The sequence below is a fragment of the Lactuca serriola genome, chromosome 4 (assembly GCF_051521515.1).
Source record: "Lactuca serriola cultivar US96UC23 chromosome 4, Lser_US96UC23_V15, whole genome shotgun sequence".
Taxonomy (NCBI): domain Eukaryota; kingdom Viridiplantae; phylum Streptophyta; class Magnoliopsida; order Asterales; family Asteraceae; genus Lactuca; species Lactuca serriola.
Genome location: NC_136411.1, coordinates 294,453,037 through 294,480,748, shown reverse-complemented (window position 1 = coordinate 294,480,748; position 27,712 = coordinate 294,453,037).

The following is a 27,712-nucleotide window of genomic DNA, read 5'->3' as shown; positions in this document are numbered from 1 at the left end:
CCGAATAAGTAATTAATATTAATATAGGTTCTAGACAACAAATAACAAGTAACTCCCTAGGCTATGAGGCATCTTTAAGTATCAGACAATTCTATCATGCAATTCGTGAAAGGATCCCTAGCCTACATAATACGATTCATTTCTAACACTTCGCATATGAATAATCATCATACTATGTATACTTTAGGAATCACTTTCCTTTAGTCTGGAATCACATGAGTGTTCATCCAGTTCTCTCAAACAAGGACTCTAATACCAACTTGTAAAGACCCGATTTGCAACCTAAAATTTTCATTCTTGTTTATTCAAATATATCAGAGTATAATTACATTATGCAGAACACACATTGTGAATGTGTGTATATAGTCAAAACATGCCCTTCCCACGAATCAATGAAGCACCTGAAAACCATTTATAATAAATTGGGTTAGCATGGCATAGTGAGTTCCCCAAAATATCATATACCACAATACATATACGCCAATAATATGTGTACTTACGACATACACTTCATTTTGTTAACAGAAGTGTATGTGTACTTATGGCGTACATGCCATTTCGTTAACACAGTTCTATATGTACTTACGACCTACACACCATTTTGTTAGCACATGGCTCTATAGTCTCCCGAGCTCTTTATCGTTCCGCCATCATCCCTTAAATAAATTTGATATTACAACAATTATGCACATAGAGACTACACTTTAGACTTAACTAATACAGGAACATTTATACTTTCTACTATACTTAAGCATAGAGAGATTATATTGTCAACTCTTGCTCTATTAGCTCTATATTATAACACACACACACACACATATATATATATATATATATATATATATATATATTGTACTACATGGTATAGTCAGATAACTTACCAGGACATTTACTCAAATGATTGAGAGCTATCTTGGCTATCCTACTATAATTCAACTGGATAACACTTTTGATGGTTTTTATACAAACACTCATATGTGTGCATGCAACCCTAGAGTTGGATCTATGTTTTCACTATTAGTTATACAACTTTATGAACATGTGAAGAACCCTAACAAGCTTCTAGGGATTTCGAAATTCACAAAGAAAGATGAAATACATACCTCTTGTTGTTATATTGGAATAATAACTTAAATCTTGAATCTTTTTGTCTTTGAAAGCAAGCGCCACAAGTGTCGCGCTTCTAATGGCTCACAAACAAACCTAGCAACCAAGGATTACTATAGAGAGAGAAGGGAACTGGAAAATTCGGATCTAATCCTCTCTTGGAGTGCCTTAGATGAAATCCAACCCTATAGGGGTTTATATAGGTGATAATGAAGGTTTAGGATAAGGCAGTTGTATCTTAGATAACCCTAATCCCTTAACTTCCTCCCTAAGGCTTCCAAGGCACCCTTAGAGCCCAAGGAAACCCTAGGACACTCTAGATTTCGTTCCCCACCTCTAAGGGAGGTTCTAGAATGCTTCAATGCTTAACTTTTGAACATTGTTACTTTTAGTCCCTACAGTTTCAATTAATTCCTTTAATCCTAAAATTAGTTCCAAATTAATTTATGATTAAATATTAATTAAACAATATGATTTCTAATCAATATATTATATCCATAATACATTAATAAATCATTTATCTTGATTTCAAATTAATTTATTAACCAAGTAATAAATTAATAAATCATTCTTTTCTCTCCAACAATTATCCTATTCCATTTCTAGGTTTGAAGGGAACCCAAAAGGACCATGCATAACCAGGTTAAGTACTTATCAAATATGGTTACGGGCTTAGACACTAATCCAACAGTCTCCCACCTGGATAAATCTAGTAACCATAAATGCAAGTACAACCCGATTGGCAATCGTAGCTCTCAAAGACGTTGTCGAACTCTGATCTTATCAGTAACCTATCCTTTAGATAAGGGATCATATATTCCTCCATTCTAGATATCGTATAGATGTGAGACATGGATTGAAATCATTCTCTCAGTCTATGTGTTGTTTCCCGATTTCCGATTTACGACGACTGACTAATTGAACAAATCAAATTAGCCCTAGCCCGGCCAAGCATTTATGTCTGTCATCACTAAATCATCGAGGGGCCCACAAATATCGCTTTTATCCCACTTTGGGTAAAAGGAACGGATTAACTTCGACTCAATGCTTGCTTGCACTCACTCACCAAATCACACACAACAATATGTTTTATAGCACCATGTTACTGGTGCGTTTACATATTATCAATGTGTAACCGATTCGCAACATACAACTCACACATCTCAGTTTCAAGAATACAAGTTATTATCGTCTTACCAATCACTCGTGATAAAATCCATGAAGCGATCCAAGTGAGCGTGGGTTTAATCCAATGCTTAAAATCATATTCATAAGCACTCATGAACATTGAAGTAAACCTTTGCTATCTCAAATACACTTTAGAAAATCTACAAACCAATTCATGACATTCTTCATTCATACCTACTTCCAACATATGAACGACTGTGGACCATTCGAATAATTTGATTATTCTGAAATAATTAATTATTCAGGAAGTCAAAACATGCAAAGTGAAACACAAGAATAATACTAATCCTATATGGTCCCAAACCCTTGAGTATAAATAAAAACACCTTTTATTTATCACCATATCGATTACTCATTATTTGTTGTTTCAGTTAATTAACTTATTACTTGAATTATTACTATAATTGTCCCATGCTCTTAGCATGCACACAATGTTTACCTATGGTCCTTTGTGAAATAGATCAAATGAACATATTTCCAATCATACTCATTTCACAACTCCCAATCCTTATCACAAGTGTAAGAATATCAAATTCTTGCCACTTATAGAATATGTTATATTCTAAAGTTTTATGCAACGATCCTTTCGTAAAGTCACTGCACTAAAGTCACAAACACTATTGTCAATGAAATTACAAAGTCCTCATATTCAAGGTACATTCCTTTGAATATCCTTCTGCATAAAAGTTTCTAATCTAGACATATAGATTCTTAACATCCAACTCCCAATATGGAAACATTTCCACATTTTCCATATGCCAACTCATTATCAAATCTTTTAAAAATAATGTCAGTATGGTCCATCCACTACTATACTTCCAACTATTCACAAGCAACCAGTCCTTGACGAATCTTATATTGTCCTTTGATAGTTGTTTAATAAACTTAGTCATGTCCGGTTCTAGTCCTTTTTCCCTCTTAATGCTCTAGGAATTTGGAAAATTTTAGAACGGTCAATTATTACAGTATATGCGATCGATCCTATACTCGAAGCGTATGGAACATGAAGCATAATGTCTTACATAAAGACGTGATACTTTATCAGTATTTTTCCATAATATTTCTATTTGCCATGTTCTCAAAACTCAAATTAAGAAAAGGGATGCCGTAATCATAATCGAATTTTGAGAATGCAATTCATATATTTGACTAAATTTGATTAAAATTTCTCGATCTAAGCTCTTAGATTTCGAAACGAAGTACAATATTCTCTCCCTTAATTATAGCAAAACAACTTTTCAACCCTTGCAACTTTGAAAATTAAAACACTTGTTTTCTATAATTAATATTGCTAATTTGCAACTTACCATAATTATCATGCTCCCACTAACATGATGATTATATTCATACCAACATAACACTTATGCTCCCACTAGCTTTAACATGTATTCAGAAAACAGTTGAACTTCTAGAAAACAATGCTTATTGAGTTCCTTAAGTTCATATTTCTAATACTAAGACGCTTCGATAAGACTTTATCTAAGCTTCTCAACCTCATACACCTTTTCTTAGATAACTCATGTGTGTGTCTAAACGATTCTAGAACTTATAGCGATAAGTCTAAAATGTTCATACCCATTTTCCATTTCCCACAATTCGAACTATGAAGAGAGATGCCGTAATCATAGTTGAATTTGAGAAACCCAAATTACTTAATACTATCTTCAAATCTCTCTTAATGAAATCGTTTCCTCACAATCATTTTCATGAAGAAGAGAAACCTTATGACACTTAGATTTTATTGTGCATGTGCCCTTATCCATGTGAATTTGTTATAACAAGATAATGTTAGCGACAAATCCAAACTCTTATGGACAGAACATGCTCATTCTTAATTTCTTGCCATCAAGGGTCCCACCATTGCTTCCAAGTTATTTAGCAGCTCACCTATGCCAGTCAATGTACTTTCATTGAACAAGGTATTTTCCCTTATGCAACCTATTGAGAACTCATAGAACTCATATGCATAATCACTCAACTGTATTGGCATGGAAATAAAATTTTGTCAACACTTACATTCCTCAAGTTGTGTGCTAGTGTTTAATCAGTTTACTTCTTGATTTGTTCTTGAACCTTTTCAAGATCTTTAGACTCCCACTGACCTCTTGACATATTAGATTCTCTTATCAAGAAACATTTCTTGACAAAGCAAATATTTGTGAGTTAGTGTGTCTATATCAAGACAAAACCTGCATGCAATTTTGTACTAGTTGGTATTTGTCTTATTCAAGACATCACAACGTACCAACATGTGCAAGTATAAGAACATTCCTACTTAAGATTATGTCACTCAAGTCACAATCTTGGAGTATGACTCTAAGACTTGATTTTGGAATGAAGTATGATTGACTTCTTGATTTAACCATTTCCACAATTCTCGATTCCTCTTCTTATACATACAAATGCACTAAGACTCACCTAGAGGATCAATTGAGATATGGTTCTTAATCATTAAGACTTATCATAAAAGGTACTCTCCCTTTTTCTAAGAATAGATAAACTTTTATCTTTCTGCCTACTTGATACTTCTTTTTTTGTTCTGTTATTCATTGAAACTCTTTCAATCAACTCAGAATTACACTTAATCTTATAAGTATAATCATATTTACTAACCTTTTAGTAAATCATGACAAATATCTTATCTCTCCTTGTAGTGGATTTGATCAACGCACAACCTAGTGTACTCGATCTCTTAGTCCTTCACTTGACACTTTATCAAAGAGTTAGTCTAATTTCCAAATATGAAAGTTTTCATTCATCACACAACCAAGTTGTATGATTCCAAGTTTCTGTCCAATTGAAACTTGGGCGATGAGAAACTCTCCGTATTTGGTAAATTCTTGACATCTCCACAAATAACATAATTAAGAATCAAATCCGTTATTGCTAATATTAGAAACCTTCAAACATCAATTTTTCATACACGCCATTGCAAGGATAAATAAATAAGATGAAATCAAAATTTATTCTATTGCGGAAAAAATTGTCCTTACAACGCAATTCAATTGAAAAACTATGTTATTACATATTTCTTAGAAATCTATTCTAACTCCAAGTAGTATCTCAAGAATCTAATCTTCAAGCAATTCGATCGAAATTCATTTCTTCAGGATTAGATTCAGCTCACTTCTTCCCTTAAGATTCCTCTCTTTTCTTCGATCCTACAAAACATCAAAATGTAATCTTATCACATCATGTATTAAGAATCTAGAATAGGAACTTAAAAGAGTTAGTTAATGGATTTTACCTAAAGTACAGTCATACATATTGACTCTCCCATCTCTTAGATCTTTTAGGTAGTGAGGGCAGCTTCGTAACCAATGCCCCTTCCTTTTGGCAGTAGAAACATACGGATTCTTCTGGAATGGTACACGAGACTATCTCAGACTCGACCTTTCTCTTGCGTAGAGAAAAATTTTCTAGACTTCCAATTTGGCCATATCCCATAGAAGGTTGGGATATTGATTTATCAGACAAAATTTGCTCGACCAGTGCGCAAAATCATTTCTGCTTCAACAGCAATAAGCAAATGAGTCAAATCAATAAGGGTCATGTCGTGGTCCATCATATAGTACTCTCTAAAGAACTTACCATGTGATTCGGGAAGTCACTGAACAGCCAACTTCCTTGAGACATCGACACCTAACAATCTTGTCAATGTGTGACTTCATCTTTAAGACGTATGTACACATAGACTTTCCATCTTTGTGTCTTATTGCCAATAGGGCTTGAATGACATTGAACTTTTTAAGTTTTTAAACACGCGGGTCAGGGAGAATTATTGGAGGAGGTGGAGAAATGAAGCATGATTTCCATTTTCACAATCCAATCGTGGAACATCATCTTCATGTGGAAAACCTTTTCCAACGAATTTAGGAAGACCGTAGTTGTCAGACTTTGACATCTCTGAAATGGGAGAAAATTCAAGTTTAGTTGATTGAGTCCTTAATAAAACACCCAAATGAGATATTAAGGCCAAGATCCAACACAACATCCTACAAATTAGAAGAAGGATTCCGTAATCCAACTTGCAGAACATTTGAAGGTAAGTGAATGACGATTCACTAATTTTCCACCATGAAAAACGAAAAAAAGAATTTAAGTTTTAAATGTATTGAAAACTCCTAGATCTTTTGAGACTCATTGAACTTTTCAATAGCATGTTTAAATCTCGATATTCCCCTCGATTTGTGACTGGGATGCCGTGGATCACAAAACAGGGTGTGAATAACCATGCAAATATACATGGTGCCCCCAATGTTACAGTCACCTATTCGATGTGCCGGTTAACCACACACACTCCATTGGACTATGACAAACATCGAGTCACCCTTTGCCACCTTTTCTTAGAGCCCAATGAGTGTGCCGATTAACCACACACGCTCCACTAACGTCTTAGCAAGGGTACAAAGTGTAATTTCATGGAATTGCATCAATTCACTTTTTCCTAAAGTAACTAAGATTGGGAATTTTGTAAAACATTTAGCTACTTTATTTTTCATTATACTTTTAATGAGGAGAGGGTTTGCCTTATCCTACCCGTTCGGCTAACGACCCTCCACCAATCAAGGAAGCGGTGGGTAAGAGTGGGCACCCATTAAACAGCCATTTTATAGGTCATAACCTTATACCCCTCTTATATACTGGCTTCGTGAATGAGGCCTACTAACGGTAAGACTAGCATTTAAGTTATACATATATAATATTAGACTTTTAATGTTATACATAGTATATGGGTGTATTTTACACTTTTAAAATACTATGTGGTTTAATTTATAAATTACACTTTTAATTTAATCAAATATAAACCAAATTATGATGAATTTATTAACTTTTTGAATTATACTTTTAATTATCTTAATAAAACCAAAAGGGTGAAATTTGAACTTTTCAAAACTAGGGTTTTAAAATTTACCATTTTAAAATTAAACTTTTAATCAAAATTTAAATTCCAAAACTTGAGGGCAAGTTTTTAAAACTTTTCAAAACATAAGCAAGAACATTCTAGATCAAATTACAAATAATAATAATTAACCAATTAATTAGTAATTATCTAAATATGACCTAATTCAATTTCTTGCAAGATAATCTATCAAATAATTCAAATAAATCAAGTTTATCACATAAGGCAATGTTTATCTAATTAATTTGACAATTATCTTCTATTTTGGTAAGGAAATCTTTTAAATTAAACAATTAATTTAACCTAATCCCTTAAATCCTCTAAAATTCGAAATTATGGGATGGGATAATTCAAAATCTTTAATTACCAAATTTAAACACTTAAAAGATAATTACAAGATATGGCATTTATCCAAATCCCTAAATAATAGGATCTTATCTTGGGGACGGAGGCAAATTTTGAAATTCAAGGGTTGGATAACCCTCGAATTCGAAAACTTGGAGGCTAAGGAAAGGGTTTAGGAAACCCTAACCAATTTCGAAATCTTGGAGGCTAAGGAAAGGGTTTGGGAAACCCTAACCAAATTTCGTGAATTAGGGTTCAAGAACCCTAATTTCATGCCTCCTAGGGTTTAGTGGCAATAAACCCTAATTTGTCAAGTTCATACATTTGTATAATGCTAATTGAAAACAAAAACCAATGGCTCTGATACCACTGATGGTTTTTGTAAAAACAATCTTATGTGTGCATGCAACCCTAGAGTTGGATCTATGTTATCACTATTAGTTATACAGCATTATGAACATGTAAATAACCCTAACAAGCTTCTAGCGATTTAGAAATTCAAAAAGAAAGATGAAATACATACCTCTTGTTGTTATATTGGAATAACAACTTAAATCTTGAATCTTCTTGTCTTTGAAAGCAAGCGCCACAAGTGTCGCGCCTCTAATGGCTCACAAACAAACCTAGCAACCAAGGATTACTATAGAGAGAGAAGGGAAGTGGAAAATTCAGATCTATGCCTCTCTTGGAGTACCTTAGACGAAATCCAACCCTATAGGGGTTTATATAGGTGATAAGGAAGGTTTAGGATAAGGAAGTTGTATCTTTGATAACGCTAATCCCTTAACTTCCTCCCTAAGGCTTCCAAGGCGCCCTTAGAGCCCAAGGAAACCCTAGGACACACTAGATTTCGTTTCCCACCTCTAATGGAGGTTCTAGAATGCTTCAATGCTCAACTTTTGAACATTGTCACCTTTAGTCCCTGCAGTTTTAATTAATTCCTTTAATCCTAAAATAAATTTCAATTTAATTTCTAATTAAATATTAATTAAACAATATGATTTCTAATCAATATATTATATCCATAATACATTAATAAATCATTTATCTTGATTTCAAATTAATTTATTAACCAAGTAATAAATTAATAAATCATTCTTCTCTCTCCAACAATTATCCTATTCCATTTCCAGGTTTGAATGCAACCCAAAAGGACCATTCACAACCAGGTCAAGAACTTACCAAATATGGTTACGGGCTTAGACACTAATCCAACAACTTTAACTTATTAATCCATATTATAATCTAGTAATGAAAGCTAGATGCTTCACTAATCCCAATGAATACAAAGAAATATATCGAATAAGGATCAACTAGGTAGGAAAGTTAGGAGACAAGACCATTTCAGCATATAGCTTTTCTGAAATCCAACAACCAAGCCAATGTGACCATTCCTGACAACTTTCTCCCATAAGTAGATCAATCAACAATACAATTGGAGTTATTAAGAAATCTTATTTATTCATTCATAACAACGACTATAAATATAAATATAAGTTAAACTTAAGGCTTAGTTAGTGCAACTTACTTTATAGGAGGTTCTACTGAAAACTGGGAAATGCGTAGGCAGAACTTCATACTAAGTACATCTAATTCTATAGACCCTTAGATTCCTCAGAGCCTTGATAAATGCTCCTAATAACTAGAAGAACTCGAGCGTATAACCTCAAAAGACGTCAGAGAGATAAAGAGATAGGTGTAATGAAGAATGGCAGCTTGAAACTGAATTAATAGGCAAAAATCAGACAGGGGACCACATAACCTCAAAAGGCGCACCACGCCTTTTGGTAGGTGGGTTGCCTGAACCGTGGTTTGCCACATGTTGCTCCCAATAACAATTGTACAAGATTTCAAACTACCATTTGAAGTTATCAACAATTTGTAACATCTAAATATATATTAAAACAACATAATTACCTTTTTAATTAACAACAAGTAGTTATGGTTATATAAGCATAAAGATTACCATTTTAGCTAACTACATATACTAATGGATGTATAACTACTGTAGCTACCATTCCAGGCTATCATCAACAACACGAGTTATATTTGTCTGCAACGTTTTGAGTATACTCAATTTCTTCTTTTACATGACATCCAACAATTCAGTTATATTCAACAATAACTGTTCAAATTTAATTAGTTATATCATTTATATTCATCTATATTTGTTCAATCTCTGATATACACGATCTCATATTTTAGCTTGTGTAATACGATATTTGCACTCAGCTATAACCATATGTGTATAGTAAAAATAGTTATACACAACTATAACTATCCGACTATATACACTTAATAATTATATTCAACTATAACAATCTATGCACAATAATTATATTTATATTCCGCTATAATTATCTGATACACGAAATCACTTCTCACACAAACCATTTTAGCTTTAACAGTGTGATAGTTATATTTCAATATAACCATCCGACTATGTATAATCTTAGTTTTCGATGTATATAAGACGATACTTATATTCAGTTATAACCATTTGTGCACAATAATAATATAGTTATATTCAACAATAACGATACTCCACACACAATCACCGCTCACACATAAATTTCGCTATTACAATATATCTACGCTAAACCAACTCATTACTTTATATTGCAATATCATTCTACAATACTCAACTACTCTAATTAATTAATTTACACTACATTAATAAAAAAAATATTATACATAACATAAATTTCACATACTATAATAGTCATATTATATATATATATATATATATATATATATATATATATATATATATATATATATATATATATATATATTAGAAAACAAATTTATAATTTTTAAGACGTGTTATTCCCAAATTAAACATTAAAAACTATTAAATAACATAAACCATTAAACATAAAGTTAATATACAAAAACAAGAGCATATCAATATCTTTGAAAATATTAATCAAATTATGGATCCCCGTAGGATTCCAATCATGATAATGATTCTTGGATGATTAAATTATTGAATTCTTTTATCTTTAAAATTTGATAGTATGATGTGACTTAGCATCTTAGGAATGAAAAAGAATTTGCACATTTCCTTTTTATTATACTCCGTTTTAATTCAATGATTTGGATAGCATTACGAGGGCATTCTACGATAACTAGTAGAAATGTTGAGAAAATATATTAGACACATTATAGACACATTATGTATATAATATAAATTAAATGGATAAGATTAAGGAAACTGGTATGTGGTTTGAGAGCACTCTTTGCCATATAGATATTGAATCTTTACCATATAGATATTGAAACACCGTTCTCATGTGGTCTTGGATGCGGTCTCTCTCTCTCTCTCTCTCTCTCTCTCTCTCTCTCTCTCTCTCTCTCTCTCTCTCTCTCTCTCTCTCTCTCTCTCTCTCTCTCTCTCTCTCTCTCTCTCTCTCTCTCTCTCTCTCACATATGGTTTCCACACTTAATATGTGGCAAAAACAAACACATTTTTTATGCTATAAATGATATGACACCTATAATATTACTAAATAGAAAATGTTTACTAAAAAACCTTAAGTTAAAAATCATTATTATGAAAATAATTAGTTAACTAATGAATATTTGTTATTTTTAAGATATTTTACTATTATATTAATAATTAGTTAATTAATGAATATTTGTTATTTTTAAGATATATTAATTTTAAGCAATGATTATTACAACTTTTTTAATACTCTTTTACAATTTTTTAAAACTTTTTTCTAATTGTTTGCATTTGTTTTTTAAAAAAGACTTCTAAAATTTTAAACTTCTTTTGCCTAATTTTTCAACTTATTTCACAAATATATTTAAAATAATATGTAATAAGTTTTAAATTTTTTTTACAACTTAGATTTTTTAAACCTGTTTACTTATGTTTTTTTACAACTTTAAAACTTTTATACAAATTATTTTAATTTACAACTTTTCTTTATAAAATTTTTAACTTATTTTATAATATATTTTTACAATATGGTTTTATATTTTATAATATTTATGGTATACAACAATTGTACACATAAAAACTAATATTTACTATAATGTACGTCCTATTAAAAAAATTAATGGAAAACACATATCAAAAATATATTTTTGTTGATATTTTGAAGATGTCTTCAAAAGCGAAAGAAGATTTCTACGTTAATTGGAGATTATCATTTGACTTAAGAATGGGTGATATACCATTTTATTAACAAATATATTTGGTAATCGGTAACGGACATACATTACAAAGAATAAAGAATTGGATGAATTTTAAATAATAAAAATAAAGAAAGATATGTTCAAAATAAATAAATAAATGAAAACAATAATATAATTAAAAAAATTTAGATAATTGATTTAAAAGAAAAAAATTACTATTTAATAATACATTAAACGCTTTAAAATAAAAAAATAGAAAAAAACATGATAACTAAAAATTTGATATAATAAAATAATTATTGGGCCACTATTGTCATGTTAGCGTCATATCAATTTTTACTATAAAAATGTGGTTCCTTGCCCCCCCTCCTCACACACACACACAGGAATAGGTGCAGCCAAAATCTATAGTCCTTGGCTAGACTGTAGTTCAAACCGCATATGGAGGCGGTGTTCCCGTGCCAAATTACATAAAAAAAACCATTCACATGATACTAATACATATTATTTTATTAGACTTTTAATTGTCTTTTCATAACCTGACACAATTAAAAGCAATACACATCAAATGCATACATTACGATTAGGCTACAGGGTTTGCCACATCATATGTGCGGAACACCGCCCTACCATATAGTGTCCATTATCTTTTTTTTTTTTGCATATATTTTTTTACCACATTCATTTGAAACTCCCATTAGTTTTCAATTTCTTTCTAATAATGATTATAAGTTTGTTAATAAGTTTAAATAAATATCAAAACCTAAAGTATAATCGTATATAAACTAAATTTCAATATTAAAAAAATATCTTTACTTCTACTTATAAAGTTATGTTTTTTAACTTTTAACATATTATACTCAATTCATTAGTTTTAATATATTGTTGGATGTAAACCATTATCATTTTAAAGCAATAACTTTTGAACAATTTGTATAAAATACTTAAATTATTAATTTAATTATAAAATTACAGAGTCAACTTAAATATAAATTTGTAGTTGAACTTAAACAATCCAAAGAATATTTTGTAAATAATTAAAAGTGATAATTTGCTGAGTCTTTCTAATAATGATTATAAGTTGGTTAATAAGGTTAAATAAATATCAAACCTAAAGTATAATCATAAATAAATTAAATTTCAATATTAAAATAATATACTTACTTCTATTTATAAAGTTATGTCTTTAATTTTTAACATATTATACTTAATTTTTTAGATTTAATATGTTGTTGTATGTAAACTATTATTACTTTAAAGCTACAACTTTTGAATAGTTCGGACAAAATACTTAAATTGTTAATTTAAATATAACATTACAGTGTAAAGTTAAATATAAATTTCATTTCACTTAAAAAACCTAAATAATATTTTGTGAATAGTTAAATGTGATAAATTGTAGTGCTAAATGGAAAAACTAAATTCTAATCTCAATTTAACTAAAATATTTCCTAAAGATATTTTTATAATCGTTAAAAGTTTTCAAATAAGTACCTTAAAATAACTTACAATAACAATAGTTAAAAATAACTCTATATAAATGATTATATTGTTACCTTTAAAATCAAAAAACAATGTTTGATGTTTTAAATAATTATAATGATAAAATTAAAACGTTAAGCAAATAAATATTAAAAAACTAAATAACAATAACAACAACTATAAATAACATTAAATCATATATTATATTTAATTTTATTGATAAATAACTCACAGTTAGAAGTGATTCAAACGATTGAGATTATACAATTATAATAGATGTATATATTTATTATCATATAATTCAAAATAATCAATATATTATATCAATTTAGCATACAAATTATTATATCAAATTTAACAACGTTATTGTTATATTTATATATATATATATATATATATATATATATATATATATATATATATATATATATATATATATATAAAGATCTTATCTATATAGGTGTTTCTACGTAACGTGCATGCATTCGTCTAGTTTGTTAATAATGGATAAAAAGGATAAATATCAATGTGAACGTGCAAAAGATCGTTAATCTCTCTCTCTCACTCTCTCTCTCTCTCTCTCTCTCTCTCTCTCTCTTTTTCTCACTCACTCTCTCCCTCTATCTCTTTATATATATATATATATATATATATATATATATATATATATTAAAATAAATACGAACATTCATAGGTGAATGTGCTCAAATTCACATGAGAATCTATTTAATTGCATAAGATTTTTACCATTACAACATTTTGATTATACACAAATAAATCTATAAAAATTCAGTAGTGAATTATTATATGTAAAAAGTAGATATAGATCAGATTCACAATGAAAATGTAGGATATAAAACACCTACTACTTATATACCTATAATTAAATCAAAAATTCAGTTTAAACCTGAAGAAAATTGCATTGAAAAAAAAAAGAATATTGAATATTTTTGAGATATACTCACTAAAAAATAAAAAATATGGAAAGAAGAAAATTAGAAGTAGTAAACGAAAGCAGCAATAGTGATTATGATTAAATATACTAAGAAAAATTAGAAGACCAATTTATATCTAATACACAAATTAACAAAATACAAGAAACAAGACCTCAAATATAGGTAACTGGAGGAATATACTTTTATCCAAGACCTAGTCAAGTGGAATTAACTTATGAAAAGCTTTGACAACTCAAATAAGCTATAATTCCAAAGAAATACAAGAATGAATATAGATGTGATGACAAAATACTAAGTCTTAAACTATAGGAATAAAATGCTCTTATATGTTATTTCTTCAAAATTAATAGGTAATGGAGAGAAAGCTTGTGCTAAAATGATAACATCAAGATTTTTAAGAAGTTTAAAAGGGTGGTGGATTAATATCCTACCACCTCTCAACATAATAAAATATTATATGCCAAAAAATAGTTATAAAACAAGAAGACACACAATCAATTCATATACAAGAAGCTGATTATTATTTTATAATAAATGCAATAGTGAAATATTTTAGAGGAACAACACAAAATCATCAAGAAAAAAATAAAGGGTTAAAGATATTAAAATAAAAGTGTGTGAGCAAATAGAAAACAGTTATAATGAATTCTCGAAAGATTATCCATATAATGAGAGTCTATATATCATCTAAGAAAGATTAAGAAATAGCATTGAGAGTAGTTCTAATCGGGTAGAATGTATTAATAAGATTGATTATTATAGTTTCATTAGATGGCTACCCGCGTTTTGCGTAGGAATAAAATTATATTGTTTAAAATTTATGACGAATACAAATTATGAAAAATAACTAAAGTACAACCATTAAATATAAAATAATAATTAATATATATATATATATATATATATATATATATATATATATATATATATATATATATATCATTTAAAAATTGTTGTTATCATATATCCTACAATCTCTATTTTGCTTGCATATATATATATATATATATATATATATATATATATATATATATATATATATATATATATATATATATATATATATATATATATATATCATTTAAAAATTGTTGTTATCATATATCCTACAATCTCTATTTTGCTTGCATGACATCTACTTCAAACTACATAAGTTTTTAAATTTCTATCTAATATTATAATTAATGATTTTTATTGTTGTTTCATAAGTGTAATATTTTTATTAAATAAGTCTTTCAAAATTTATTCTTGTCTTGTTATTGCTCAAAAAAAAAATCACATTTACATTAGTTTGTACATTAAAAGTTAACTACTTAATCTTCATTAAAATATCTATATAAACTCGTTGCATACACGTTATTGGCAGTTTTAATCTAGAAAACACTTTATATACAAATTAAAAGTTTTAACATTGTCACTTTGCCTAAGAATGTTGCCAAAAAACCTTAAACCAACAAAAAAGTTAAAATTATCAAAATATTTCTTTATATTTGTTTCTCTATGAGTTTTTATATGATTTCTCTCTCTCTCTCTCTCTCTCTATATATATATATATATATATATATATATATATATATATATATATATATGGTTAGGTTTGTGTATTCTAGGTAACTATTGTGTGAATGAATTGACCAATGAGAAAATGGATGTTAACGGGGGCAACCGGGACGGGGAGTAAATCCCCCACACCCACCCCCGAAATTCCTTTGTTTCCCCACCACCGTCCCAACCCCTAAAATCTCCAACCTTCCCACTCCCGCACCTGCCCCCGAATTGCTTCTATTATCTCCGCCCCACCACCATTCCCCCGCCCCCAATTGATTATGGACTGTGTTTTTTTAGGGTAAAAGAAGTCGCTTAAGCTAACAAGTAGTGTTATTTATAGCATAATTTTGCATGTTAAAAAGGATGCTACGACATCTCAAAAACATTATACTAACTACGTAAAATCATGGTTTTTACTGAATTTTGGGAGCTCAATAATGATATTGTTTATTATATTTGTATAACTAATAATAGTAAATATACATAATTTATCAACGGGGGCGCATGGGGGCTTTGGGACGGGACTGTCCACCCTCGCCCCCTGCCCCCGAAATTAAAATGGGGGTTAACCTTGACCGCCCCAAATTTATTTTAAAAAAAATACTCCTATACGCGATAGGGCCACCATGGGAATGGGGTCCAACAAGAATTTTTGACATCCCTAAATGAGAATTCAATAAAAATAGTTTTGGGCCAATTATTTAAATTACATTCATGTTATTATATCATAATTAGTTAATTAACCATTTTCTAAAAATGACTGTTATAAAGGTATTTCAGTCTTTTATGAAAGAATTATAAAAGGAAAAATTAGATTTGTAGGTATTCTGCCCAAATCAAGGGATTTTGTTATTAAATACTATGATATTCTAAAAGAACACATTATGGAAAAATATGTTTATAGATATCTTGAAAAATAACAACATTCTTACTAACTCTTTCAAAAAAGAAAAAACATTCTTAATATATATTCTGATGGATACATATTTTTGTAGGATGGACTTCTTAAAAATATAACAAATTATTGAACCATTTATTACATAATAACAACATTCTTAAAGAATATTCATTTATTATTAACATTATTCAAGAACATTCTTAAAGAATTTTCATTTATTATTAACAGTATTCAAGAATGAATGTCTAAAAATAAAAATAATACAATAGAGTCACATTTTATAAGAATATATTGTTTCCGAGTTTGTATTATTATAATATCTAATTTATAAGCATTTAATGTCATTCTTGAAAATCTCCATCACGACTATTGTTCATCTCCATCTAACATTGTATGTGTTGATGACCATTGTTCTTCTCCATTCCACACATCATCATCCAAACTTATGCAAGAATGATTTTGTAATATTCTCCTAGAATACTTCTAAATGTTCTTTAAAAAAATTTATTATCAAGAATATTCTCCTATAATACTTCTCACATGTATACATTTTGACAAAATATTTTATGCTAGAATACAACATGGTCACTTGCTTACTTATGTATCAAGTCTAACCTAGTCTTTTTTTCATTTCACTTCAAAGCAAGAAATTTGATGTGTATGTATGTTTTTCTAATTGTTTGTATTTTCTGTCATGAAATCATAAAAATCATTAAAACAACTTCAAATCCTGATCTCTTTCCAATATCTTAAGGACACAAAAGATTTTTATCATCTTATAGTATTCTTTGGCCTAATACTATAAGCTATTGAAATGATTACATTTTCAAGATTTAGTTTCGTAGGATAGAAGAAAAAGCATCAAATTATGTAACTAAAACTAATTCGCAACCAACAGCCGAAAAAATAAGTATATACTACGCTGATTTGAAATTGAACAGTCCATAATTAATTGGATTAACATTTATCATAAAAAATACCACATTTACGATAGAAAATAACAGCTAAATTTAGTAACTAGAAGTGTTAAATTGTATGTTTAAGCAGAGGGAGAATTTGGAGAAGGGTGTGTGATGTGTTGTGTGAAGTCCAACTTTCTGATATCGATGTTCAATGGAGATGGTTTGTCATGTACAGTGTTTAAGCGGTGGTAGGTGACCTCCAAGATAAAGCGGGTGGAAGTTGGCTCTTCGATGGCTACTATTATGGTTCCTGATAGTGAAAATGGTGAAGTATGAGACAAAGGTGAATTTTGTCCTCTTACCATCACTCCGCAAGTGGTGTGTGAAGAAGATAGAAGAATATATGAACGATTTCTTAAGGTTTATTTTACTATAACCTTTTTCATTTATTTAGGGATTTCCATGTATATCCAATTTTAGTTTTGTTTAATAAAATTAATTATATACATAATCCCAATATTACCCCTTATTTTTATATAAATAAATTTGTTTCTTCATGCATTCTCATTTGTCCATGTATGTATACATAGTTGTCTAAAACATTTGACTATATATATATATATATATATATATATATATATATATATATATATATATATATATATATATATGGGAAAAAGGAATATATATTACAGCCCACTTAAGCTTAAGTACTAAACCTCTTGAAAATACATGGTTTTACTATATACAAATTGCGGTTAGTGGATTCACGATTAATACTTGAAGATGTAAATTCAAGATCGACATAATAAGGTTTAGGATTTAGGGTTTGGGGTTTAGGGTTTAGGGTTTAGGCTTCGGGTTTAGGGTTTAGGCTTCGGGTTTAGGGTTTAGGGTTTAGGGTTTAGATAAGGAAGCATGAATATTGATTATCTTTGCCTTCGTGACAGTGGAAAAAAGTAATGTTCACTTGGGTGAAGTAATAAATGATAATGGAGGAAAGAAAACAAAGATGGTAAAACGGTAATGAAAGAAAGAAATGTTATCAAGGATGGTATATTTACCAAGTGTAACCAAACCGGGTATATTGACCAAGTTAAAACGACATATTTTAGAGGTTTAGTATGTGACATCCCCAAAATCTCGGCCAGAAAATACCGATTTCATTTATGCTTTTTAAACATTTTCAGAGTAAATCCTTTTAATTTTAAAAGAAATGCGGAATTTGTTCCCAAAAACAAAACATGATAAAATAGATATTTATCAAAACATTTCATATAGAAATATGATTTCATTTCATAATCAAAAGTCGGGATGTCATGTTCCGATACAGATCATAAAGCATAAACGATAACATTACAAGTCATTCAACGAATATATACATATACAGACTTGTAAACAAAACAACTTGATGATTCGACCATCTTAAGCTCTTGCGCCACTTCCTGTAATACAAATAAACTGAGTGGGTCAGGCTTGGGAGCCTGGTGAGCATATAGGTTTTCAACCCACAATAATTATATTTAATTTCAACAATCCACAATAAACCCGATTACCCATTCCCGTTATCCTCACTTTACGTCACTAAAATAACATCTATTATAAGGAACCTAACTCAGGATTTTCATCGGGACGGACATTACTGCTGAGGGGCTTCCTCAACAATAAGTGCCCTAAAGGCAACCATGTGGGGGATAGAGTACACCGGTGAACACGCATTCACAACACCTACAGGTAATGAGCCTGCTAGTGTTCCACAGGACAGTCTAGAATAGTCTGTGGTCGTCATCCATACTCTTCTGAATGACTAGAATAACACCGATAATACCGAGGCCTCTCATCTGTTTATTTCACACCAATTATCTACCCATGTTCTACCCAACATATTAGAAGATAAAAATATACATTTTTATACATTGTTTAAAAACCTGTATAGCATGCTTTAATCAATACATATTCCACATAACAGAAGAGGCGTACACACCTAAAACATATTTCATAGAGAATATATCAGATCTATGAGATAGAAGAGAGTGAATATACATTCACACATATAACAACAAAATATATACACATAGCACGTATTTTATATAGAATACTTCATAATATTGCGTTGGAATGAAAATAACTACACACTCACATCCCGTATTCTTAAATACGTTTAACGATTACTTGTATAATATCGCGTATTGAAAAGGGACTATACACTCACTTGATCGGAAGACGATCGGGCAACACTACGGCTTGCAGAAGTAGTGTTTCTCCGTAGATCTGGAAGATCTTCACAAAACTGGGCTCCTCGCGGGCAGAGCTTCGGCTCGGGAATAACGCTCTTCGGGATCTTCGGGGCTTCGGATCTCGCCTCGGGGCTCGGGAATATTATCGGGGCTTCGGGATATAAACGGCACGCAAATCAAGGAAAAACTAGAGAGAAAAGGATGGAATTTGTAAAAGAAAATCGGCTGCCTTCGCAAGCCTTTTATAGGGGCTGAACCCTCGCACGTACGCGGGGCGTACGAGGCTACGCGGGGCGTACGCCTCAGATCATAAGCACTTGCGTCATCGGAGGTACTCTAGTGCTGACTTCGTCATCCTTCATTGTATGCTGGGCGTACATCAGTACGCGGGGCGTACTTCGGATAGGTCGGCTGACTCCTCTTCGGATAATATCAGTTGTTTAATTAAAAATAAATATTAAATATTTATTAAACTTCAAAAATTCATATCTCCTTCATACGAACTCCGTCTTCGACGTTCTTTATATCCACGCGTAGGTGAGACTACGCTCTACAACTTTCGTTTAGACTATGTCGGCAAATTTTGATTTTATTTTTATTATTTATTTATAGGAGGCCGGGACAGAAAAACTTCGTTATAAATTCATAACTTCTTCGGCGTTCTCGCCTATCTTTTCATCGTTTCACTACTAACAACGAGATCTTCGATTCTCGTTTAGATTGTTTCGGCTAAAAACCGCTCGATCTCAAATCGTGTATTCGGGCTGCATACTGCCCAGTCGAAACTTTAGAAAATTCATAACTTCCTCATACGAAGTCAGATTTGGGCGTTCTATATATATTCGAAAACCTCATTTCGGCCACTACAACTTTATGCAAAGATATCGGGCATATCTAATACTTTAATTTTTTATGCTCATTTGATTCTTAATTCATTAAATTATAATAATTAAGAAAATAAACACATAATTCACATAATTCACAAATAATACATTTTTATTATTTCAAATTGGGGTTACAAAGGTTAACCTAGACTATTACATTGCTAAAAATGGCAAGCCCGGAAACACGGGCGTTACAATTCTCCCAACCTTAGAATGATTCCGTCCCCGGAATCACACACCAGCAAACAAATGCGGATAGCGACTCATTCTGTCACTCTCCGTCTCTCAGGTGAGATTCCGCCCATTCGTGTGTTTCCATCGGACAAGCACTAACTCAACCATCTTACGTCGCAATTTCTTAGTCTTTCGTTCAACGATTGCCTCCGGTTTGTCAATCAACCTTTTGTTCTCATCGATCCTCAACTCCGAAAGTGGAATTATGTCCGGAACTTCTCCCGTGAACTTCCTCAAGTAACACACATGAAAAGTGTTATGAATTCCATTCAGTTCTTCTGGTAGTTCGAGCTTGTAAGCTTGGTTCCCAATTCTTTGAAGAACTTTAAACGGTCCAATAAACCTTGGACTTAACTTTCCCCTTTTACCAAATCTTATAAGTCCCTTCCATGACGAGACTTTAAGAAAAACCGAATCTCGAACTTCAAAAGTCATCGGTCTTCGCTTTTTGTCAGCATAGCTCTTTTGACGGTCCTGAGCTTCTAACATTCTTTCCCTAATTATTTTCAACTTTTCAACAGTTTGATGGACTATCTCCGGCCCCATAAACTGCTTTTCCCCAGCCTCAAGCCAACAAGACGTCGTACGACACTTCTGTCCATACAATGCTTGATAAGGTGCCATCTTTATGCTCGAGTGAAAACTATTATTATAGGAAAATTCTACCAAAGGTAAATGTTCATCCCAATTACCTAAGAATTCCAAGGTACACGCTCTCAACATATCTTCAAGTGTTTGTATCGTCCGTTCGCTCTGACCATCAGTCCGCGGATGGTAAGCTGTACTTAAACACAACTTGGTACCCAATTCCTCTTGTAGACTTTTCCAAAACCTCGAGGTGAAACGGCTATCACGATCCGACACAATCGTTAGCGGAACACCGTGAAGCCTCATAATTTCCTTCACGTAAGAATTTGCAAGCTTCTCCATAGACCATTTCTCATTGGCTGCTATGAAATGCGCACTCTTAGTGAATCAATCAACGACCACCCAAATCATGTCATGACCACCTTTTGTTCTGGGTAGTTTAGTGACAAAATCCATAGCAATGTCTTCCCACTTACCCATAGGCACAGGTAATGGTTCTAAACTCCCGTATGGTTTCTGATGTTGTGCCTTGACTCTTGCACAAGTCACACACTCGGCCACATACTTCGCAATGTCGAGCTTCATCGTCGGCCACCAATAATAGGGTTTCAGTTCACTATACATTTTTGTGCTACCGGGATGAATCAAGTACATGGTTTTGTGAGCTTCTTCCATCAGAAGATCTCTGAATCCTCCTGTCTTAGGTATCCAAATCCGATCTTGGAACACCTTCAGTCCGTGACTGTTTACACCGAACACCAACGTTTTGCCCAAACGTTCCTCCTTCTGGTCATTCTTCTCAGAAGCTTCACTTTGAGCTTTCTTTATACTTTCCAAAATAGTCGAGACAACTTCAATTCTCAATGCTCTTGGCCTTCTCCTTTCAAGATTGACTTTCCGACTGAGAGCATCAGCAACAACATTGGCTTTACCGGGGTGGTAAAGTATCTCACAGTCGTAGTCTTTAAGTAATTCCAGCCAGCGTCGTTGCCTCATATTCAATTCCTTCTGACAAAAGAGATATTGGAGACTCGTATGATCAGTGAAAAGTTTGCACTTTGTGCCATAGAGGTAATGCCTCCATATTTTCAGAGCGAAAACTACCGCTGCCAACTCCAAATCATGAGTCGGGTAGTTCTTTTCGTGCTCTTTCAACTGTCGAGATGCATATGCGATCACCTTATCCCTTTGGGTCAAAACGCAACCCAATCCAACCCCAGAAACATCGCTATAAACAGCGAAGTCTTCAACCCCATCGGGTAGAGAAAGTATCGGTGCCTCACATAGTTTCTTCTTTAGCTTCTCGAATGCTTCGTTATGCTTATCACTCCAAGCATAAGTAGCTCCTTTGTGGGTCAAAGCTGTTAATGGACTAGCGATTGAAGAAAAGTCTTGGATAAACCTTCGGTAATATCCGGCTAATCCTAAAAAGCTTCGGATCTGTGACAACTCGAAATTTCCATTTTGTACGAACATTAGCTATTCAATAGAAGCTAGTCCAGTTTCAATGAATTTCAGACTTTTCCGAATAAGTCTGTGTACATTAGGGTTTATGTTTAAGGAGATATCAGGACAGTGGATGCTCATGGATTTGTGAAACTTGAGCATTTCAAAACTTCATAATGTTAGAGTCCAATTCCGGAATAAAAATATTTTCTGCCAAAATATTTCAGGACTATAAATAGATTTCTGAACTAAATTCATTCATTATTCATATTTTCCAACGAGAGAAAAGCCATTTTCTCTCTCACGGATCTTCGGGTTTTCATCCCAAATCATGAGTACACTTCTCTCGTTGTGTTATAATGTTTGTTTTATGCTTATTAACATAGATTGTATGTCAAATATATGTGATTCGGGAGTTTACCGCCCAAGAACGTTCTTGGGGAGTAAACTACAAAATGAAGCTTAAAGGCCATCTAGTCCCATCTCCTTGTTAGGTAACTAGTTTAGGATAATATGTATGATCATTTGAGGCTAGAAAACAATCAAGAACACCTAGCTTTAGGTGTTTACGACCCAAGAGTTTCTTGGACCGTAAACACCAAATTCAAGGGCTTAAATGTGCCCTAATCACTCCTAAAGGCTTTAGACTTTAACCCTCAATTACTTCTAGCTAATTTGGGGACTTTAACACATCAAAAACACCCCTTAAAGGGAGTTTATGGCCAAGGAATACTCCTGGGCCATAAACACCAAATAAGGGCACGAAATTGTGCCCAGGGTCCTCCATAGCCTAAATCAAATGCCTAGAAAGTATTCTACTTGTGTTTGGGACTTGAAAGAATTAAAACACCCATCCCATGAGAGTTTATAGCCGTAAACTCTAAGGGATATGGTCTTTTGGCTGTAAACTCCTCAAAGGAGTATTATCTATGCCCTAAACTACCCAAAGGTTTAAACCACCAAGTTAGGCTTATTCTAGAAATCAAATAACACTTCAAAACACACATTACCACCAAGATTGGAGTTCACGGCTGTAAACTCATGGGTTTACGACCGTAAACTCCTTGTGTGGGGTTTATTGGGTAGTAAACTCTTATATAAGGCCCTTTGATACATTAAACCCCTTTAGCCTTGTCCCATAACAACCTAGAAGCAACCCTTAGGACCTATAACACTTATACCAAGTGTTTACATGTTCCTGAGTGTCCCAACTTATTTCATTAAGTTATTATTTGGCTAATTAGTTATATATATGCTCATTATATGATAACTAGGCTCGTGCGTGTGAACAAGTCTCCGTTTGCCACATAGCACGGTATCCGACACTTCAATCCAATCTACTCACCACAAGTGAGTTCATACCCCTTTAATTAACCTTTGAAATACTTCTAAATGTTTTAAATACTTTATTGGGGGGATACAAGCTAAATACTTATAGTTATTACATCAATCACATGTGATTAATAACTAGAAAACCAATGATTTTATTACTGTTCAAACTGTTTATCGAACTGTTTTACTTCCAACTGTTTTACAAACTCTTTTAATTATCAAATACTTTTATTTAAACTTTGTTATACTTCTTATAAATTGCATGCCCATATATGTATAGTTATTGCTTCAATCACATGTGATTACATCAATCACATGTGATTAATAACTAGAAAACCAATGATTTTATCATTGTTCCAACTGTTTATCAAACTGTTTTACTTCAAAATGTTTTACAAACTCTTTTACTTATCAAATGCTTTTATTAAACTTTGTTTTACTTCTTATAAATTGCATGCCCATATATGTATAGATATATAGCAATGTTTAAAGGGCTTAGGAAGGCCATCCGCCCTATTTCCTTTTTCTCGATTTGGATGTGGTCTGGTGGGATTTCGGGTAACCGTCCGAAGGTCGTTTCAATATTCTTTATATATCAAATATACATATATAGACATAAAAGTACTTCCATATTCATGCGTATTAGACACATCATTAGTAAGTTACCATCGGGGTAACACAGGATCATACTACTACAATTTCTAGATGAATGAGTCAGTTCATTTATGAGTCTATACATTACATTAATAAGAGAACATATACAACTATACTAGGAGGAGAACATATACAACTATATTAGAACGAGTAACATTACATTACATATACAAGAATACGTTAACAATTGTGATCCACTGTATCGGAGCATGCCTTAAATGTCATGGCCCAAGTTGTAGCCAGAATTCTCTTGGAGGGAGAGCGTGAGTTTATGTATAGATCTATACTGGATTGACTATCCTACACCTTGCTGCTAGCTATAGCCGGACCTGCAGGTCTGCGGGTGCCAAACGTCATTCCGTTATTACGACCATTCGTATGTCGTTGTTACCAGTCGATAGTATGGTGCAATTTATCACATGATACCTTAATATAAGTCCGGTTTAAGGTAGTTAGTACAGAAGTAGTTCCTATAATACAACACTACAGTACTACAATGATTTACCCATCACATATATTTAGTGATTATTTCACTTAAACATTAATGTACAAACTATATTTTGTTAAATGATAGTTACACTTAGGAAATTACACACTTTTACAACAAACGAGCATACAAAACAGTTAAGCCTTGGTAGAAGGCTACTTTAATAGAAAATGTAGGCTTTTCTGAGAGATTCGAACTTGTACAAACACTTACAAACATTTACTTACATTTTACAAACTTACACTTGAGACATGTTCAAACGTTTTTGGATAACAAACACCGACACTAAAATACTTATGAACTCACCAGCTTAATGCTGATAAACTCTTTCAAAATAACTTGTATTTTCAGGTCATCAGTAGACAGGTACCGAGGCCAGCTTTTGAGAAGATGGAGCGCATTCAAGACTCATCTTATTATTTTGATTTACATTATATTTTTGGTGTCTAAAACTGTACAGAACACGCTTGTATTAAAATTTATATATTTAATGCAATGGATGATGTTGTTTGCTTATTTACATTTACTGTGTTATGATACTATACATGACATCCTCCGCCCCAGAACGTTTCCGCCGTTCTTGGTTTTAGGGTGTGACAGATTGGTATCAGAGCATTGTTTATAGTGAATCAAGTATATCAACCCATAAAAGATATACTAAACTATAAACCCATTAGGGATTAAAGCACTCTGACCAAGAGTCTATAATTTAAATATTAAAATATTTAATTAAGTATACTAGTCTTCATTCATACTAAAATCAGTGTCACAATGACAAGAACAAAAGTATTACGATTGTTAAATATCGCAAGTAAGCTCGGGGATGTATGGTCAGTCCTGGGAATGGCATAGCCTGATCAACTATGCTGGTCCTAGGAGTGATTAGCATATGCCCTAGAATGGTTGTGATGTGTTAACAAGTCTAAAAACTTACGAACAATACCACAAGAATATCAGTAGAACTTAAACTCAAAATACTATAGGTGTATTTTGTACTACTAGTTACATGTATACTATATTCTTATACCTTTCTTCTCGCGTAGATTTAAATGGCTGGATTCCATCACGGCGACCCGTACTTTCCAAATGAAGGCAATGTCGGGTGGATCGAAGAAGAGCCCGAAGATGAGCATCCAATCCCTTTAGATGATCACCTCACAGAAGGCTTTTCTGATGGATCCGACTCCGAGCCTGAAGTCAACAACCTACCGCTAGTAGGTCAAGCCCCGAACAACAACCCCGACCAGCTTTTCCAGGTCCTACTCCCTTGTGGGCAACCAACTTGAATCGCTGGAGTGACGAACAGGGTCAAACCTTACCATACTTTGGGGACCAAACCTTTTACCACGTTAGCGATGGTGGCTCTGCGGATCGAGCTCTGCCCGTCATTATCTGTAGAATAGCTCGTAATGTTGAGCAAGGTCGAGCAACCATCGACCGGGTCATGGAGATTGATGCCAACTCTGGTGTCAACACAGTCCGCATCCGCCGTCTTGAAGAAGACATGGAACGGACCCGGAGAACCAATGAAACCCTGCAGCAACAGCTGGCTGCCTCCCGAGCTGATGTCTTGGAACTTCGAGCCCGTCAGAGGGCTCAGGAGCGACACCTTCAAGAGGTGTTTCGTCAAGTGTCAGACCTCAGGGCTTGCCCGAGGAATTCCCATCGCCGTTAGATGATGTCTAGTACATCTCTGTCTTTTGGTTAAGGAATAGCTTTTAACATCTGTGCTCTATGTAGCACTTGTCTGTAAAAAATTCCTAACTTTCAATACTCTAATTAGGAATCTAAGAACTGTCAAACTTTTCTGTATGGTATGATGTAAGACCTACTGTTAGGTCGATTTCCCCTGAACTAATTACATCGGCAATACCAGTATTATTGACATCTATCTAATTTGTGGGAAAAATTTGTACATTTGTGTTTCCTACTAATATTCTTTGTTGTAATCTCAAACACTCATTCAACTGTTGGGCTATGGTTAGTGAGTCCATGTGTCACTCTCACGTTGCTTACAAATTGATTCTTACCATTTTTCTTATGTTTGTAAACTTATAGTTGAAAGATGCCTCCTCGCAAATCTCCCAGGAATAACCCTGCACCTCCTCCACCTCCTCCGCCTCCGGTCATCGATACTGCAGCCCTGAATGCTGCCGTAGCTGCAGCAGTGGCAACTGCCATGGCTTAGTATCACTCATCTGATGCCAGCAGAGGTGGAACCCCAGTTGAATCAATTCCGGTTGAAACCCCTATGCGCTCGAGAGGGTGATCCTACAAGGATTTCACCAATTGCAAGCCGAAGTCCTTCTATGGCATCGGCGGAGTCATTGCCCTCTCGCAATGGTTCGAGAAGACTGAATCAGTCTTCGAAATCT